Source organism: Pezoporus wallicus, unplaced genomic scaffold, assembly GCF_028554395.1.
Source record: "Pezoporus wallicus isolate ANWC-B61680 ecotype Strahan unplaced genomic scaffold, APGP_CSIRO_Pwel_v1 contig_4322, whole genome shotgun sequence".
Taxonomy (NCBI): domain Eukaryota; kingdom Metazoa; phylum Chordata; class Aves; order Psittaciformes; family Psittacidae; genus Pezoporus; species Pezoporus wallicus.
The window spans coordinates 1,875,904-1,893,881 of record NW_026637224.1 but is presented as its reverse complement, the minus strand read 5'-3'; positions in this window follow the sequence as shown (position 1 = coordinate 1,893,881).

The window sequence follows — 17,978 nt, the reverse complement described above, 5'->3', positions numbered from 1 at the left end:
ATACAGGAGGTGCTCCAGTCCCCGATCATCCTCGTGGTCCTTCTCTGGACTTGTTCCAACAGTTCCATGTCCTTTTTATGTTGAGAACACCAGAACTGCACACAATACTCCAACTGAGGTCTCACAAGAGCAGACCAGGGGGTCAGGATCACCTCCTTCGACCTGCTGGTCACGCACCTTTTGAGGCAGCCCAGGATACGGTTGGCTTTCTGGGCTGCGAACGTACACTGAAGCTGGCTCATGTTCATTTTCTCATCAACCAATACCCCCAAGTCCTTCTCTGCAGGGCTGCTCTGAATCTCTTCTCTGCCCAACCTGTAGCTGTGCCTGGGATTGCTCCAACCCAGGTGTAGCACCTTGCACTTGTCATTCGTATTTCTGGGAGCTTTCCAAAGACTTATGGATCTAGCAGAAACAACTGAACCCATCAGAAAGCTTTTGAAGCGTATCAAGAAACTTAATCACACTATAGTTCCAGTGTCTTCCTTTGCACAAATATTACATATAAGCTTCACCATGAATTATTAAACCTCCTTAGAATGGTTGTGATTAATCCTCTACCAGCTAATCACTTTCAAGCCATGCCTCCTCACTGCGTATAATTTAAAGAACGGCTTCCCTTTGCATCCTACCCTATCACTAGAATCTATGTGCCCAATAACATCATAACTTTGGGAGCTTTGTGTAAATGTTAGGCTGTTTTCCTCACACACAGAGTTGTTTGCAGCATAAGCCATGGTTCAGCAATTTCAGCCTGTGGCTCTTGGTTAAAAAAAGGAGTACTGAAACCAGCCATATAAAGGGCATCTTTTGTCCTTTAGGTTGGTGACAGCAGCTGTGAGGGGCAGCGCAGTAACTGTGTCAAGTCCTTCAAATTGAGGATGCTAAATCATAGGACAAAATTTTACTCTCAATGTCTATGTTTGTCTTTACTTCTCTTTTGTTCTCTACTGCAGTTATTCCTCATTTTGATTTGCCCAGCTTTAGGAAGAAACAATTGAGTTGTCTCGCTGCTCCCTCATCATATTATTTGGCTGCACAGATGACTCACGACTCTTCCCTAACATGTAGTAAAGTTCTTTCTCATTATGATCCCAGCCTAATTTCACCGAGGAGACAGCTCACTCATCAAAAGTCTGGAAAACTGAAGATTTTTGTGCCCTGTGGGGATGCTCAGAGCTTACCATCAGTGGCTATGAGAGCCTATAGCTGCTCAGTAGTCTTTTTAGCCCCAAGAACTAGTGAGAGTTGAATGTGATACACCTGATAGGATCTTTCCACAGCAGAGACAGAGCCATTACCCAGGAGGGGTACCAGCCACTGTTTCACTTTGTGAAAGTATTTCCAATTACTTCAGAGACACTTAGATTCAGTCTTCAACTCCCAGTTTCTGTATATTTATCTTTTTAATGGGTTTAGAACTTAAATGTGGCTAACATATGGATTTTTTTGTTTGTTTTAAGCTGGTGGTTTCTATTAAAATATTTTTGTTGTCTTTTATTATACAATGTTTTTATTGTACAGCAACCCATTGTGTCTCAATAGGGAAGCATTTTATACATTCAGGCTTATTAACAGTACTTATTATTATTTCAAAAGGTTGTATTGGCTCATTTGTAAGCTAAGACACAAAGGTATTATATATTCTGCTTTTCCTAAACTTTAGATTAGAGAACAGAAAACGATCAGCCAACTGGATCCTGAAAAGTCAGCCTTAGTATTATTATGCATAAATAGCAGTGTTTATGCAAAAAGTAGTGTAATTATGTATAAATAAATAAAATCTGCCCTGAAATGAATACCATCAATAGCATGATAATAGGTTTGAAACCTGGACCCTTTTGTGCTAGGCAAATAGAGGACTTAGCCCTTGTTCCTAAAAAGGGGTCTTATGACAAATGACAGTGGGTCAGGGAGAAGAAAGGAAGGCTTATGCTCTATGTTTCTCAATGGGAAAAAATGAGGCAAAGAGGGATCAAATGACTTGGACCACACAAGTCATAGAATCACAGAGTAGTTTGTGTTGGAAGGGACCTTCAAAGGCCATCTAGTCCCACTCCTTACAATCTGCAGGGACATCTTCTTCTAGATCAGATTGCCCAGAACCACATCCAGCCTGGCCTTGAATGTTGCTAGGGATGAGGCATCCACCACCTCTTCGGGCAGCCTGTGCTATAGTATTTTACCACCCTCATGGTAAAAAAATTTCTCTTCAAGTCCAAATCCAAAAGAAGAGTGAGACACTGATTCTAGGTCATGAAGGTCAGTTTCACACCAGACCTGGAACTGCCCTGCCTCAAGAATTTGGGTTACATTTCATGCTCATTCATGGCAAAGGATGTTGAGTACTGGGGAAGAGGAAAGAACTTTCCTGGTTTGATATGCTGGGAGTCTTCACTAATGCCTCAAAAGAAGAGAGAAATTTTCTTCCTTCTCTTGGTGTGATCATTTCCACAAAGGGACAAAAAAATATCTAGGAACTCAAAAGGACTCAATATCAAGCAATTTTAAGCCTTCCACCAACTACTATTTTAATGGTTTGAATAATCTTTGTGTCCTTCGTCTTTTTTGTCCTTTTAGGATGAGTAGCCAGTCATGGAAAGACAAAGCCTCCTCTAAGAAGGACATAATGCTGTTTGCCCACAACTCCTGAAGAAGTGCTTTTGTTATCAGTCATCATGATGAGAGCACTTATCTTGGCTACTCTTAAGAGAAGTTTATAACTTTTTCAGCTTTTCCTTTATGCTGTAGATGGACATGATCAGAAATAATTCAGTGTTGCTGATCAGAAACTGACAAATAAGGAGGATAACTGGGTGGAACTGGGCCTGATTGTCAAACCTCATCTTTGTACTTTTCAGAATTGGTTCATGTGTATTATATCAGACTTGCAAATATTTTATCATAATTTTAACATTATGTTATGTTTATATCACTTTTATAATTTTTATTATGGCATAAATAATAACTTTTTTTTTTACTTTGTTTTGCTTTGTTGAAAGCCAAGCCAAAATTTAAACATAGAAAACCAGGCCTTAGTGAACTCAATAGAAGAAAATGTAAGATACTCAGATTTTTTTTCAGTTCATTTTCATTAAGAACCAAATCCTCAAGTGTCTCTGCAGGCAGAAATGATTAGTGTTCTATTCTTAGGATGAATAGAGACTAACTGGCAAAGAATTAGCCTTTCATAAAGTTTGACAGCAGCTTTTTTGTTGACCTGTATATAATGTTCCTTCTTAAAAGAAGAAATTAGTTTCCAAATTAGTTTCCTGCTTAAAACAAATGAATACACAAAATTATACCAGTTAAATTCATAAAAAAGATGTGTTGTGGGGGTACTGGCATGGTGACAGTCAAGCTTAGCTGTAAAAACTTCTGCCATCACACTATGACACGGCTGCGGGTTTATACTAGAAAAGATAAACAGGTAGCAGAAAAAGTATTGCACTGTAATCTAAAACATCAGCATGGTGAGTGAGTCTACTTGGAAATATTCAGTTTGTAAATGCATCAACATGATATAAAGAAGGTATGAGACTGAAATGCATATATTTTGTTTGACTTAAATCTGCCATCTTTCAGTTCTGGACTGATTCTGGAATATAAACTCTATTTACATATTCTATTTAAATCAAAAAGAGCAGTAACTTCCTTGAGCAATCTCAGTTAGATGCTTTCCCAAACATAAGTTGAAAATTTTCATGTGAATAATGTTTTTGCAATATCATCAATATTTTGAGTCTGTTCTCTGCCATATTATTATGATGATGATTTGAATTCCTGAGACAGAAATAAAAGCAAGGTTGAACACAGAAAAAAAAAAAAGTCCAAAAAAGAGTTTGGACTTGAAAGACGAAACTGAATTTATGCAAATGTTTACGTCACCCCTTAATTTACCTTTTGCTAATCTACCCTACAGACATTAAGAATATATGCATGCATTGAAACTACCATAAGACATTTAATGCATCATATCTTTATACAGTTGAATCAGAAGTACAGAATAAGCCTCCCTCAACCCAAACAACAAAAAAAGCTAAGCAAACTGTAGTCAAAATAGGGCAAAATAAGTAGCTGCTACCCAGATTGCCTTACCACCAAGCTGTAAGAAAAATGAACTAGGCAGAAGATTTAATAGCAAGTAGTAAAAAAAAAAAGTATAAAACAGGGCAGCTGAAATAAATGAGCAAGCACTGATGGCAGTTGCTTAGAAATTCCATTGAATCTCCTCTGGGATGAATTTCTACAACTGTGGAGGCTCAAGCAAGAAAGACCCGCCCTGGAGCTAAGTCGGAATGAACCCAACAACTGTGAGCCTGTTGGCCCCAGCTGACCAGAACTGCTGCCTGCAGTTCAAAAATGTTATAAAATGAAAACTATTAGAGCCCTTGTTTAGAAAGGCCTTCCAGCTTAATATTTGGTCTTAGCACTCAAAAACTTTTATGCCTTTCTTTTCTACTTCCAAGGGATTCCTCTTGCTGCACTTGAAGGTCTTGCTCCCACTGAAATCAATGGCAAAACTCTTACTGGCTTTAATGGGAACAGGATCAATATGACAACTCTTCTGTCTCTAACAAGCAATTCAGATCCTGTTCCACTTCTGTAAAATAGTATCTGCACTCATTAGTAAGCCTTCTTAAGGAACATACTTACAGGGGAAAGTGTGTCATTTCTGAAGATGGTAGAATTAGCACCAAACCAATCTTGATTTCAAAATGCTTTGATATTTTTTTCCCCTTTTTCAAGGATTTGATGCCATGGATCCATATACTGGGTGGTGGGAGAAGACAAGCCATATTTTCTGTCCATTTTGTCCTTCTGCCTTTGCATATCTCTTTTCTTGAAACCCTTTCAGATTTCATTCCACTCAGTTAAACCTGGCTGTATGATGATCACAGAATCATTATTACTCCTCATTCTTCCTTTAAAGGCTAGCAATTTTTAAAAAGGCTTTGCTTCATTTTCCTGCTATGTTATCCCAGTAAGTATCTTTGAAGTTGCTTAGTCCCAGAGCCAGATATTTAGGAGTCTAACTCCACTGTTACTCTAAATCTCATTAAAATAAAATACAAGTTAGGTACTTGCATGATTTTTAAGATCAGGTCCTTATCTCAAATGAAAAAGTTATCCTGTTTCCCTACATACTTACTGATATGCTTTACATCAGCTTTTTAAAAAATTCATGTGTCTGATGGGAAATAAGTGTAAGGGCTTAGTGGTTTAGGATGTTGTCAGCATAGTACTAGGCAAAGCACAGTCACAATCCTTCAGAGAGCCACCAGACAGAAAAAGAAAACAATGTAAGGTCAGGTTTCTTTTCTACTCCACCAAATAAATCCTCTTTCAGCTGGAAAAAAATATGACTGCTCCTGTGAAACATTCAAGACTGGGGAAGAAGCCATTTCCAGTGTTATTTACTACCTTACCCCAAATATCATGCCTGTGAAGAGGTGGCATGGCCACACAAGATCCAAGGGAAAGCAAAGTCAACCTTTCACTCCCCAACATCCTCCCCAGCTCTGTGCAAGCTGAAGCAAGGTGTGTCTGCTGTACCGCAGCACAGCCATCCTTCTCTTCTTCACCTGCTCTCAGGTGGCCCTAAGCCTCAGGACAAAACCTCAGGTTGGCTTTTTGTCTTACCAACAGCTTCAATACTGTTTCCCCTGAGCCCCAGGCTTCCAGCTCTGTGCTATTTGTATTTTCAGCCTGAATCTATTACAGTTAGTTTGTGGGTTTGTTTTGTTTTTTTTTTTAGCTTGATAATATTTGGTACAGGAAAAAAAAAAAGTATAAATGTTTAGCAAAAAAAATATACCTTTTAGTGAAATTTAGTAGGTTTTTAGTGAAAGTCATAGGAAGACATGACTTAGAGTACCAACTATAAAGAATCAGGCCACAAAAGAAAATCCAGATGCTTTTGGTGAATGAAAGGCCCCTCTGCTCCCTCTGAGAACACTGTAAGCCTCCTGTTCACTTCTAAAAGCCTTGTTTTCGTGCCCAGTGATTTTCACAAAGTATATATTTCTCCCCTTACTTTTCTGCATTACCAGGTTGCAGCTGCTGTGCTTGTTTCTGGAGTAAGGTGCAATTGAATGTGAGCCAGGAAGGCAGAATTGAGCCCTTGGTGAAAAGAGTAAAAGAGAAGGTTGCAGGCTCTGGGCCTCTAATCTGTCCAGACAGACAGTCAAAGAGACAGAGACAGAGTTCATCCCTTCTGTATTTAGCTCAAGGGCAGCCATGCTGTCTGTATGCTGTTTCTGAGTGGTAGGTTTTCATCCAGCCAGCCTGCTTCATGGGTTTCCTATATCGTCCGCGTTTGTAAGAGCATTTGATTTGTCTAAGTAGAAAAACTGGCTATAAACAAGTCAGTTGTAGTGTTGCCTATCCATAGCGGCATATCTCCTGCTTACAAATACAATGACAGATCCTGGCTTGTTTTCTTGCCCAGCTTGCTTTTGGAGGCTAAAGAGCACATGGTGGGGAGATGCTAAGTAAAGTGCACCAGCTGGCAGCAGCCCTTGCTTCAGGAACATCTCAGGAGATTCTGTACACCCGTGAAGCAAAGGGTCTGCAGCTGTGGGCAGATTTAGGTGAGATTTGCAAAGAGAAAGAGGGTTTCTAGCTTCCCCTTCCCTACCCTGTCAACCACAAGGCTGGAAACCAGCCAAGAGGAGCTTCCTAAGGAGCAAGGGGGCTGCTCCTGCATCCTGTAGTCCTGAGCAGCAATACCCATATGAGCAAATTAAAAAGTAGTAAGTTCAATGAGTTTGACACAATCTATGGATTCAGAAGTAATTAACAAGCATAATTAACTTTAAAAGGGAAACCAGATGATTTGTAAGGAAAAAGTGGAGAAAAGATTCAGAGTTATTTATCCAACTGATTCTCTTAGATAGAGTAGCTTACATGTCTGTTACCAAAACACTGTACCAGCACCAAGCACATCAGCTTTTTCCCTGTCCTTCTCCACCTGGTTTTAGATCATTCCCATATCTGCATGATTTTAGAGAAGCACCTGAGTATTTCCTAAAAATCAGTTATTCACTGAACAAATATTAACTGGAACTGCAACTGATGTATAGGCTCATTAATGAAACCATTTACTGATGCCAACCTTATGAAGTTTAACCATGCCAAGTGCAAGGTGCTACACCTGAGTCAGAGCAATCCCAGGCACAGCTACAGGATGGGCAGAGAAGAGATTCAGAGCAGCCCTGCGGAGAAGGACTTGGTGTTGGTCAATGGGAAAATGAACATGAGCCAGCTTCAGTGTGCACTTGCAGCCCAGAAAGAAAACCGTATCCTGGGCTGCATCAAAAGGAGCGTGACCAGCAGGTTGAAGGAGGTGATCCTGCCCCTCTGCTCTGCTCTCGTGAGACCTCAGTTGGAGTATTGTGTGCAGTTCTGGTGTCCTCAACATAAAAAGGACATGGAACTGTTGGAACAAGTCCAGAGGAGGGCCACGAGGATGATCAGGGGGCTGGAGCACCTCCTGTATGAAGATAGGCTGAGAAAGTTGGGGCTGTTCATCCTGGAGAAGAGAAGGCTGCATGGAGACCTCATAGCAGCCTTCCAGTATCTGAAGGGAGCCTATGAGGATGCTGGGGATGGACTCTTCATTAGGGACTGCAGTAATAGGACAAGGGCTAACGGGTTGAAACTTCGACAGGGGAAGTTTAGATTTGATCTAAGGAGGAACTTCTTTCCTGTAAGGCACTGGAATGGTTTGTGCAGGGAAGTTGTTAATGCTCCATCCTTGGTAGTGTTCAAGGCCAGGCTGGACAGAGCCTTGGGTGAGATGGTTTAGTGTGAGGTGTCCCTGCTTATCACAGGGGAGCTGGAACTAGATGATCTTAAGGTCCTTTCCAACCCTAACTATTCTATGATTCTTTGATTCTGTGTTCATTTTACATTGTGATTGTTGATCCAATGATTATGTTAACTTTTTATACCATTACCATGGCTGTCAAGATGTTAGTATCTAAAACCAATGTTCAAGCAGAGAATTTACCGTCTTTTTAATAGCACTTTTATTTGTATGGTCCTGCATGGATCCCTGTTATGGACCAGAGTTCATCTGGGATTGCTTTTATATTCCATCTCTAATTTTCTGGAAAGGTTAAATTCTCCTTTATGGCTTTTTTCCCATGCAAGAAATCCTCTCTAGTTCCTCATAGCAGTCCTACAAGTTTCCTAAATAAATGCTAAGAATTTCTAGCAGCACACACACAAGCAAAAAAAATACCCAGAATCTTTTTTTCTAACAACCTCCTGTTTCTATATCCATCATTTTCTGATTGAGGTACAGTCTTGTAATCATGTCTGAGCTGATGAAATTTTGTGCATCCCATCAGCCAGCATCACCAGAACCCTTATTTCCTTGATTTCTATTCCCCTCAAAATGTGTTTCTGATGCAGTTTCTCTCTGCCTCGCCTACGCTCCATTTTGCTGCTAACTGCAGCCATTGTGGGACCTCTGAAAGCTAACACTAAAACATTACTTAAAAAAACTAATTTCTCCAATTTTCATCTCTACTCCATTTAATTTTTTTCTAAGCATTTTTATTTGGGTGAAAAGTGAAGTCTGGAAAAGTCTGCCACAGTGTTTTGCTTTGGGCTTTTTTTTTTCCATAAATACTTCTATTTCATCCAGTGTGTGGATTCTACATAGGTTGATTATGGCCTCAGAAGTATTCATAAGGAATTTTCCTGAAATTAGTGGGAATTGTGGAGGAGGAAAAGTTTGATGATTTCCTTTTCTTAAGTTATGCTCCTTAGGGCAGTTCACATTTTTTATAATGTGCAGCCAAAGAGGGTGGCAATATCAAATGGAAAATGAAGCAATTGCCAGATACTTTCCATCTCAGCTAATAAGCCCCCTGCTCTGTGTAAGACTGAAGCATATACTGAGGGCAGGCCAGGATTTTTTTTATGCTGGAAATCTATTTCTAGTGTTCTTCAGAAGAAAAAAAAAAAAAAAAAAAGAGAGAATTTTGTGAGCAATTCAGTCTTCATATTTTTAATCTCTAAATTCTTTCAAAGGCTACCAAAGGTTCAGAGCTGAATGTTGAGCAATTGCATAATACAAAAACATGTCCAGCCTGGAAAAAGTACAACAGAGCAAAATCATTTGGCTTTGGATCTTCTGTCACTACTTGGTATAGTGACACAGTGCGATTTAAGGTGCTGAAAGATGACCAGTCCAATAATTCAAGATTTGAATAAGCATGTTACTTATTAAGTGAAACTGTGGGTATTTCATGGTGTTTTACAAGACTGTTTTACATACAAAATAATGATATATATGCAAAACCTAAATCCCATGACAAAGTTTCTGACTCACTGAGATTTACACTGTGTTCTGTTAAGAAAAGCTTCTTTTGTGCATGTCAGCACTGCTTTCAGTTATTCTGTTCAGTTTGCTTTTACAGGCTTGACACGTATAGCTTCCTTTCTGTGCCCTCCCCCCATTTGTTTTCCCATACTTTTTCTTAATTTATTGGTATGACACTTATTTACTTTTTTGAAACAATATATAATAATATAAATCATAAGTTTAATTTTTCAAAGGTATAGGGCATATACTTTATGGTTGATTTATCCAATATGACACCCATTAATAAAGATTTTATTTTACAGGCTGGTGTAAATGCCCTTTATTCTTGCTTGCTGCGGACATTAGAGGAAAGAGCCCTGCAAAACTCAGGTAAAAATTTCAACAAGCCTTTGGTTCTCTAATGGCTTCTCTTCTTTTCATTACTGCTGATTTCTTTTAGCTTGTTTGAGTGGTTGAGGTTTCATTTATTTATTTATCTATTTATTATGCATTTACTAGCCATGGACAGTACTGGATTAAGAGCTCTGGTGTATTTCTGTAATACTGTTTCCAGTGTCTACAGGAAAATACAGGAATCTGATGCTGGATATGCTAAAACAAGATGTAAGCACATTTTTAAATTACCCAATTTAAATTCCCAACAACCACAGTGAGTGGGACCCTGTCTGGTTCTTGACAAGCCTCTAGCTACCTATGTGTAGTTCTTAGCAGACAGTGGACAAAATATTATTTTCATGTAGTCAGGCACAGATCTCAAGACAGTTAGATTAATTACAATTTCAGTTTGGCTGACAGAGACAATTTTGAGAGAAGGAATAGATTTTATCATAGACCATAGGCTATAACAGATCATACATGGCAGTACAAATACTGCTGGCCACCTCCAAATATATAGTGCTTTTTTATAGATAATTGATGACTCTTTAGTAAAATACCTTTCTAACAAAATAAGACCAACAAGGCTCTTTGATGGTCCCAGATCCTTCAGTCTGAATCTGTAATATATAGATTTTGGGGGTTGTGGTGTTTGGCTTGTTGGGTTTAATTTTTTACTTTACACCAGTGGCAAGTGTAAGAATGACAATTCTTGAATATGTTTAGTTGCAGCAGGAAATTTTAGAGCTTTTCACTAATACAACTTCCCCGATATGACATGCTTCCTGTGTGTGTTTTTAAAGGCTTGATGTCTGAGATTTGACTATCCCAAATTTTGTTCAAGGAGCACAATGGCTAGCTACAAAAAACAAGTTCAAGACACAGGCAGGTTAACATTCAGTTTAAGTTAATCACAGTCTGTACCAGAAAGGTAAAACTTAGAAAAATATCATTCTGCAGGTGAATGTTTTACTTATTGTGCAGATACTTACTGTGTAAAAGGTAGGATCTAAAAGTTAATAGTATTACAAGTAACAGAATGCAAACTAAACAAATACAGGTTGTCATCCTCACAGCCAAACACAAATTTTCCAGTACTTAGGCATCTTTGAGGTTGCAGCTAAGAGAATACAGGGTATTTGTGTCTGCCTGTTTGCCAAAGTTCATATTACTCAGTAGCCTGGCTTAGCTTGCGGCATTGTAATAGCTGATGATGGTATGGATGAATGAATTTGTTAAACTCTCCAGTGCCATTGTGAGTGAGTTTGCCTGCAAGGCTTTAACGTGGATTCACCAGATACATACTACAAAAGCAGTGTGGGACTTGAATGCTCAGTTGTAGCTGATCTAATACAGATGAATCTTATGTACAAGCAAACCTTTGTGCTCTTTCATTTTCCATACATTAACTTTAAAGTAAACAGGAAAACATCAAAGAAAATAAAGAAGGTAAAATAAGGTACTTAAGGCTTAAGAAGTTAGTTTTTCTTCAAAGTGATGCATGGGAAGTACTGTATAAATTCCTGTTTGTGAATAAGATTTGTGTATGCTTCTCATGTCACGTTTTGAAAAGATACTCCCAGCCTTAGAACATTTGTATTTGTCTTTCATTAAGAAAATGTAACAGAGTGAGTCACCTATTGAAAAGAGGGCTACAGAACCACGACTGTCAAAGCACAGGATTCTTGAAAAGAGGGACTGTGTGTCTGAAATACCACAATTACAAACTGTGGAAAAACATCTCTTGCTTTGTCTCTCAATTCAAAATATATATATCTTTGCTTAAAATTTTAAATCATTATTAATATTATCAGTCTTGTAATTTATTTATTTGCACAACTCTGCAGCTTGCTATGTTCTTTACATGTGGGTGAAATGTACATTATCTGTCCTAGATAACACGATATTTTTCTTCTCTGTTAATAGTATTCAAATTACTCCATGAGGCACAGCCTTTAGTTACTGTATGCCATTAGCTAAAATTTCAAAGATTATAAACATGGAACGAAGAAGAATCAGTCAAGAAGAAGAAAAAGATGAGGTATGGCTGAGTCAGAAATTGTACCTTTTTCCATAAGCACCTTAATAATTAGCATTTAAAGGAAAGAGCAAAGAGTTCAGAACGAGACTTTAATCACTTATTATAAAAAAAAAAACAAACATTATTTAAGTGGAATTTAAACAGTGTTGATATTTAAGGGTAAGGTATATACCTGTTCAACTTGAATAACAAAGCAAGCTTAGCTACAGGCGATGCTCACAAGTGCAAGAAAATGGTTTGGCAAAACCAAGTGAGAAGAGAGTGAACAGCTGAATCTGCTGCCCAAAGCTCCGCTGAGAAACCCGATTTGTGTCAGGATGATATGTAGTTTGGGGACTGCTGTAATTCTCTTCCTATCAGTCCCAAATGGCACCTTCCATGCAAATTACGTCTTGCTGGTTGCAGACTAGCTCCTACTGTGTCCTTCAGCAGCAACATGAGGTAGAGCACCTTACCTGAAACCCATAGCAGCCACAGTTCAGCACAAGGGACAAGAATCTTGAGGTTTTTGAGGGAAAAAAACTCAAGTCAGCAAATTATTCTTACCTCTGTAAGGAAGTACAAAAACATGGGTGCATACCTACTCAGCAGAATTGCAGTTAGGATCTATCTATTAGGATCTATACATCTAGCCTATGTATTCTGAAAGAGGGTGGTTTTAGTTGACAGAAGGGAGATTGAGAGGAGCTCTTAGGCAGAAGTTCTTCCCTGTGAGGGTGCTGAGGCCCTGGCACAGGTTGCCCAGAGAAGCTGTGGCTGCCCCATCCCTGGCAGTGTTCAAGGCCGGGTTGGATGGGGCTTGGAGAAACCTGGTCTAGTGGGAGGTGTCCCTGCACATGACAGGGGCTGGAATTGCGTGAGATTTAATGTCCCTTCAAGCCCAAACCATTCTAAGATTCTCTGATTCTAGTGAACATTTTTTCTCTCTATTAGGGGTTTTGGGGTTTTGCTCTATTTTATTTTGATTTTCCATGCATCATCGACATAGTTTGGGGTGCTCAAGTCAGAATCAGTTATTCTCATGCAATATATTTGAAAGACACCATAGCTACAGCACAATCCTATTATTGCTTTTCATTTCTTACTGCCTCCAGAATGGGACTCTCATGCACAAAAAAAATAAAGCCAAAACCATATCTTCTGAAACTCAAATGCAGTTTCCTGACAGTTTAAATTACCACCATTTTACTTATATATATATACCTTTCAGCTACATACACTCGATATTAGAATCTATACGCAAAGAATGTTACTATTGTAAAAATGTTGCTATTAACTATTATGCTAAGTTGGAATTTAAATTGCACAAGGAAAAATATATAGCAAGTTTAAACCAATATCATCATAGGAAACAAAAAAAGAAAAACCTCTTTTACGGCTGGTGATATCTGGGAAGACAAAAGCAGTACCAAAGTGATACCACAGTACCTTATTTTCTAATCTAAGGCTTTTATGAGAGTTTCCAGAGCTACAAAGGAGCTACATCACTCACAGGGGATGATAAGGGCATCTACATCTTAGTGGGTTCGGTATAATGAGCTTATCTCATACCATAACAGCCTTCAAGACCTACCCTATGTCTGATTAGTGAGGAGATGCCTGTGTAAGCCTTGCACCTACTGAGCCCCTCTAACCGCATTTTACTCGAAACAGGCTTCAAACTAAAGCAGAACAAGTCCCATCCTAAAAGCTGAGGATACGCACAGCTCTCTAGAGAGACACTAGCTTGCTAGAATTGTCTCTAGCTAGCTAAAGACAATTCTTGTGTCTGCTTTGCAGCAGCAGCATAGGGCTAATGGGGAACAGAAAAGCATCCATAACAAAGGTACACAAACCACACTTCACTGTTTCGCATCCTCTGCACAAACATGGGGACTCTAAGGGCCAAAACGGACAGACATTTTCACTCAATTCCCAGCCACGAGTTGTGCAAGAAAAAGCAGAAAATAACATCAGGTGTTTGGCAATAGTAATCTCTTGAAATGTCTTGTTAATGTATGGCAGAATAGATGCAAATCTCGTATAGTTATTCGGCATGGAGTTTTTTTATACCGTCGAGTATTTCTTTGTGGTGGTTGGAAATACAATATTTGCCTGTTGTACAGGAAGCTTTTCATCAGTATGTATGAGGAGTCAAAGGAAAAACCTTTTGGGGCCTAACTTAGAGAATTTGGATGGGGCCTACAGGGAAGCTGGAGAGAGACTTTTTGTAAAAGGAAGTGGTGGTAAGACAGGGGGAATGGCTTTAACTTGATAGAAAGGAGATTGAGATGATATTTTAAGAAGTTCTTCCCTGTGAGGGTGCTGAGGCCCTGGCACAGGTTGCCCAGAGAAGCTGTGGCTGCCCCACCCCTGGTAGTGCTCAAGGCCAGGTTGATGGAGCTTGGATCAACCTGGTCTAGTGGAAGTGTCCCTGCCTATGGCAGGGAGTTGGAACTGAATGAGCTTTAATGTCCCTTCCACTCAAACCACTCTGAGATTCTGTGATGTCTACTGTCTCATCAGCATGTGAGTCAGTCTTGTCAGCAGTACACAATAATACTCATGCACAGAAACAATATTTTAAAATCAATAAATGTAGTCCACAATAAAACCCAAATTATTATAAAAAATTAAGATGAGGCAATAAAATATTAGTTTGTCCCTACATACTCACCAAAAGAACATTAATGTACTCTATTTAAAAGCATGAGAATGGAATAAATATTGTCAAATATTTATGTCAAATGTTTAAAGAAGGAAAACCTCTTCTAATACTTTTTAATGTACATGTTTCCTTTTCACTAGTCCTTTAAAAATAGTAACCACAGATTTTGTAGTCTGTCTGGATGCAGAAGATTTATTAGCACTCACAAATGTGAAGAAGTTTCTATTACTGCATTCACTATTGCATTTAGGGTTTTTAAGTCAGCTGCTCTGCAGGTCAGATTTCAGGAAAGGCAAATATCTTTGCCCACAGTTTCTCTGCTTTCGATAGTCACTGCAGTTTTTGTAGGGTGGGGAATCAGAACTTCGCAAGGCCTTCCCCACAGCTCAATAGGTATTTTCCCATGCATAGTCTCATAAGGCAGAAGCAGCTTTCTTTGGTCTGCCTGTGTAAGTCTGCTTCAGGATGTTTGCCTTGAAGGATAGTGGAAAACATGTTAAAGAGAAAATTTTCTTATAGGATATGCAGTAGCTCAGCATACAGACATATAACATGGTCTAGCCAAATATTATAGGTTTACTTGTAAGTTACATCATTTCAATCAATAAGTACATACAGATATTTTATTACCCAGTCTTCAATTATGTGTAGTAGTATTTTTGAAAATTGTCATGGTCAAGGCCTGTTCTGTTCATAGTCATCTATATCATGAGGAGAGAAATCATAAATCCTTTTACTGACTTTTATAGGGGTTGGATTCAAATTTGTTATGTAGTTGCAGCTAAATTGCTCTCATAGGACAGAAATATTCTACTGGAGGACTTTAAAATTGCTATGCTCATTCAGATGTCAAACCCACAATAAAGCAGGTCCGTTTGACCAGATGTCAGAAATACCTTTTTACCAGGTGGCTGTGCCATCTATCTTCCAAAACTGCAATTTGTTTTAGACAAAAGTTATTTCTAAAAGTTTTATTGGCATAATAAAGGCAGTTTATCACATAATTCTGTAAATCATCATATGCACAGCACTCTTTGATGAATATATATTTTCTTGCCAAATACTTGCATACTTGCCAAAGTTTTATAGTTAATTAGATATTTGGTTTTATTCATTGGCTTCTATAAAGTTACCCCAAAGATGAAATTGGCCCAATGTTTATGAAATGCTAAATGAGAGCTAAGTAAAATGTTTCCTAATTGGGGAGGGGAATGGTATCTTGGGGGCTAAGCTTTACGGTTAATTATACAGAAAATATCAAGCTCACGTTTGTGTTATGAACCTGACTCAGATTAGAATCAGGGCTTGAGAAGGTGATATTCTATGAGCTGCGTCCATTTTATTTTCATTTTCCAAACCAGAACACATCAGCTTTTAATTTAATTTGTTTTTCTCCTGATTACCATCTCTTTTACTCTAATTAAAACTCTATTTAAAATAATAAAATATTTGGGTAAATTTAGAGGCAAAAAGTTGAAATGGAATGACTTGCACTGAACTGGTTGCTTAGGAAAAAGAATTAAATTCTGGCATGGTGTGGGCATAATGTTGTTTAAGCAGAGCTTTGGAATAAGGAAATAAAACGGCAAAGGGCAGGAAAAGAGAAATTAAAAGCCTTTGTATAACAACTATTGTTTACTTTAAATGCAAAGGATATTCTTTTGAACTGAATATTGTGTTAAATGTTAAAACAAAACCAAAATTGCATGAATGGAAAGCAAGTAAAGTCTTTGACTCCCTAATGAATTTTTTAAATTCCTGTGGAAAGTCTGATGGCCTTTCTCCTTATAAATAAGCTATAGCAGTTTTAAGGTATGTGTTGAGTCTTGGTTTATTTAATTCAGAATAGTCTTAAAAAAAGGACCCAGTAGGCACTACGCAATATATTAAGAGTTAAAGTAAACTATGGCCTGCATAATACAGCTAGCTGCTTATGCTGAAAAGACAGAGATGTTTACATATTTCTACAAAGGAAGCTTGTAGAAATGTATCATTTTTTCTGCAACTCAGGTGGGGATATGCCATATGCTGCTTGGAGCACCTACATTGCAGTGATGGTTCCCAGTGAGGAAAGATGCCCATAGTGGATCAAGTCCTCTGTTTTTGTGTGGTTGTTGCATTTTCAGGTTTTTTGCTGCCCATTCATGTCTTTTTTCTTTAAGTTATAAGGCTATTGAAGTAAAAGGCAAACGTTTTCTTCCTTACAGTATGGTCAAATTTCCATGTTGGTGTCACCAGTCTGGGGTCAGTGAGCTGATATCTAACACAGAAATGTAACACAGCAACTACTCAGAAATTGAAGTTCTCTATTTTTTTCAATTCTTTTAGCAATTAAATAAAATTTACCTACCTAATGCTCTACTACCCGCTAATTTTGTTCTTCATTTGCCCAATGGGTGTCCTGGCTCTTTTTGTCTCATATCTTTCCCGGCTCACTGATGCCCTTAACGGACTGAAACTTGAGGATTTTGGGAAGTGTATCAGAAAATTCACCCTCAAAGGAAGGACTGGCCATGCCTCCTGTGCCTGGGCAAGTAGGAGTGAGGACTGTGGGGTCGAAAAGGAGAGCTTTGCCTCCATCTCCCACAGTTCTCAGTGAAACATTTTCTAGTAATGCTGCTTAACCCACATCAGGTTGTCCCAGCCTCCAAGGCTCCATGTGTGCTCCCCAGCCCCCACTACCTACTGCCACAGGGCTCTGTTCAGCCATGAGGTCATGCAGCTGAACTAGTTCCTCAATACGGCTCTCCACACACCTGCAAAAACAGATGTGGCATGGGTCAGCATGGGATGGTGGCCAGGACTGCCGACAAAAACACACATCCTTGTTAGGGAGGCAAGGTGGTGGATGCAACGTGCAACTAATAGCACAGCCAGCCAGGGAAAAAACAGCATGAAACGAGGGATGAACATGATCTAACATCCTTATCACAGACACAGTTTGTCAGCAAAGGCCAGTTCTGGGGAAGTTCACATGCTACTTTGCTGAGATTGTACCTTTAATCCTAATTTAGATCTTGGGCCTTGCCAGCTTCCTCCTAATAAATCTTGGCACCTCTGGTGGTGCTCCTTATGCACATTTGTCACTGAACAGAATATTTTCTCCATCATACACTTATTTTCTTGGAGAAGAGGATGGAATAATACTGGAAATGCAGCATGGAAACAGAAGGTATTTTGTGTCATGTGGCAACAAGAGGTTGGGACATGAGGGCTGGCCTCACCAGCAGGAGAAAAGAAGTGACAGAGAGACCCTAGCCATTGACTTTTTTCTGTGTTATTCACAGTATCTCTACAAACTTGACCTTCATTGAACTCTTCTTTGGAGGAATAGCTCTGCTTTGGTTATCCAGTGTGTACTGACTCTCCTCCTTTCTGTTTTCCACTGGATTTCTTGCACACCTCATCGTGGCATGATATTAGTTATTTGTTCCACCAGATCTGGTGCTTCAGAGGTCTGTTTTACAATTTTGCCAAAGGCAAAGAACCTTGTCAATGAATCAGTGGCCTTATGGACTCTTGAATTATGCAAACTGTATCTCACTCATGTACCAAGCCAGGGATCCTCCCTTGTT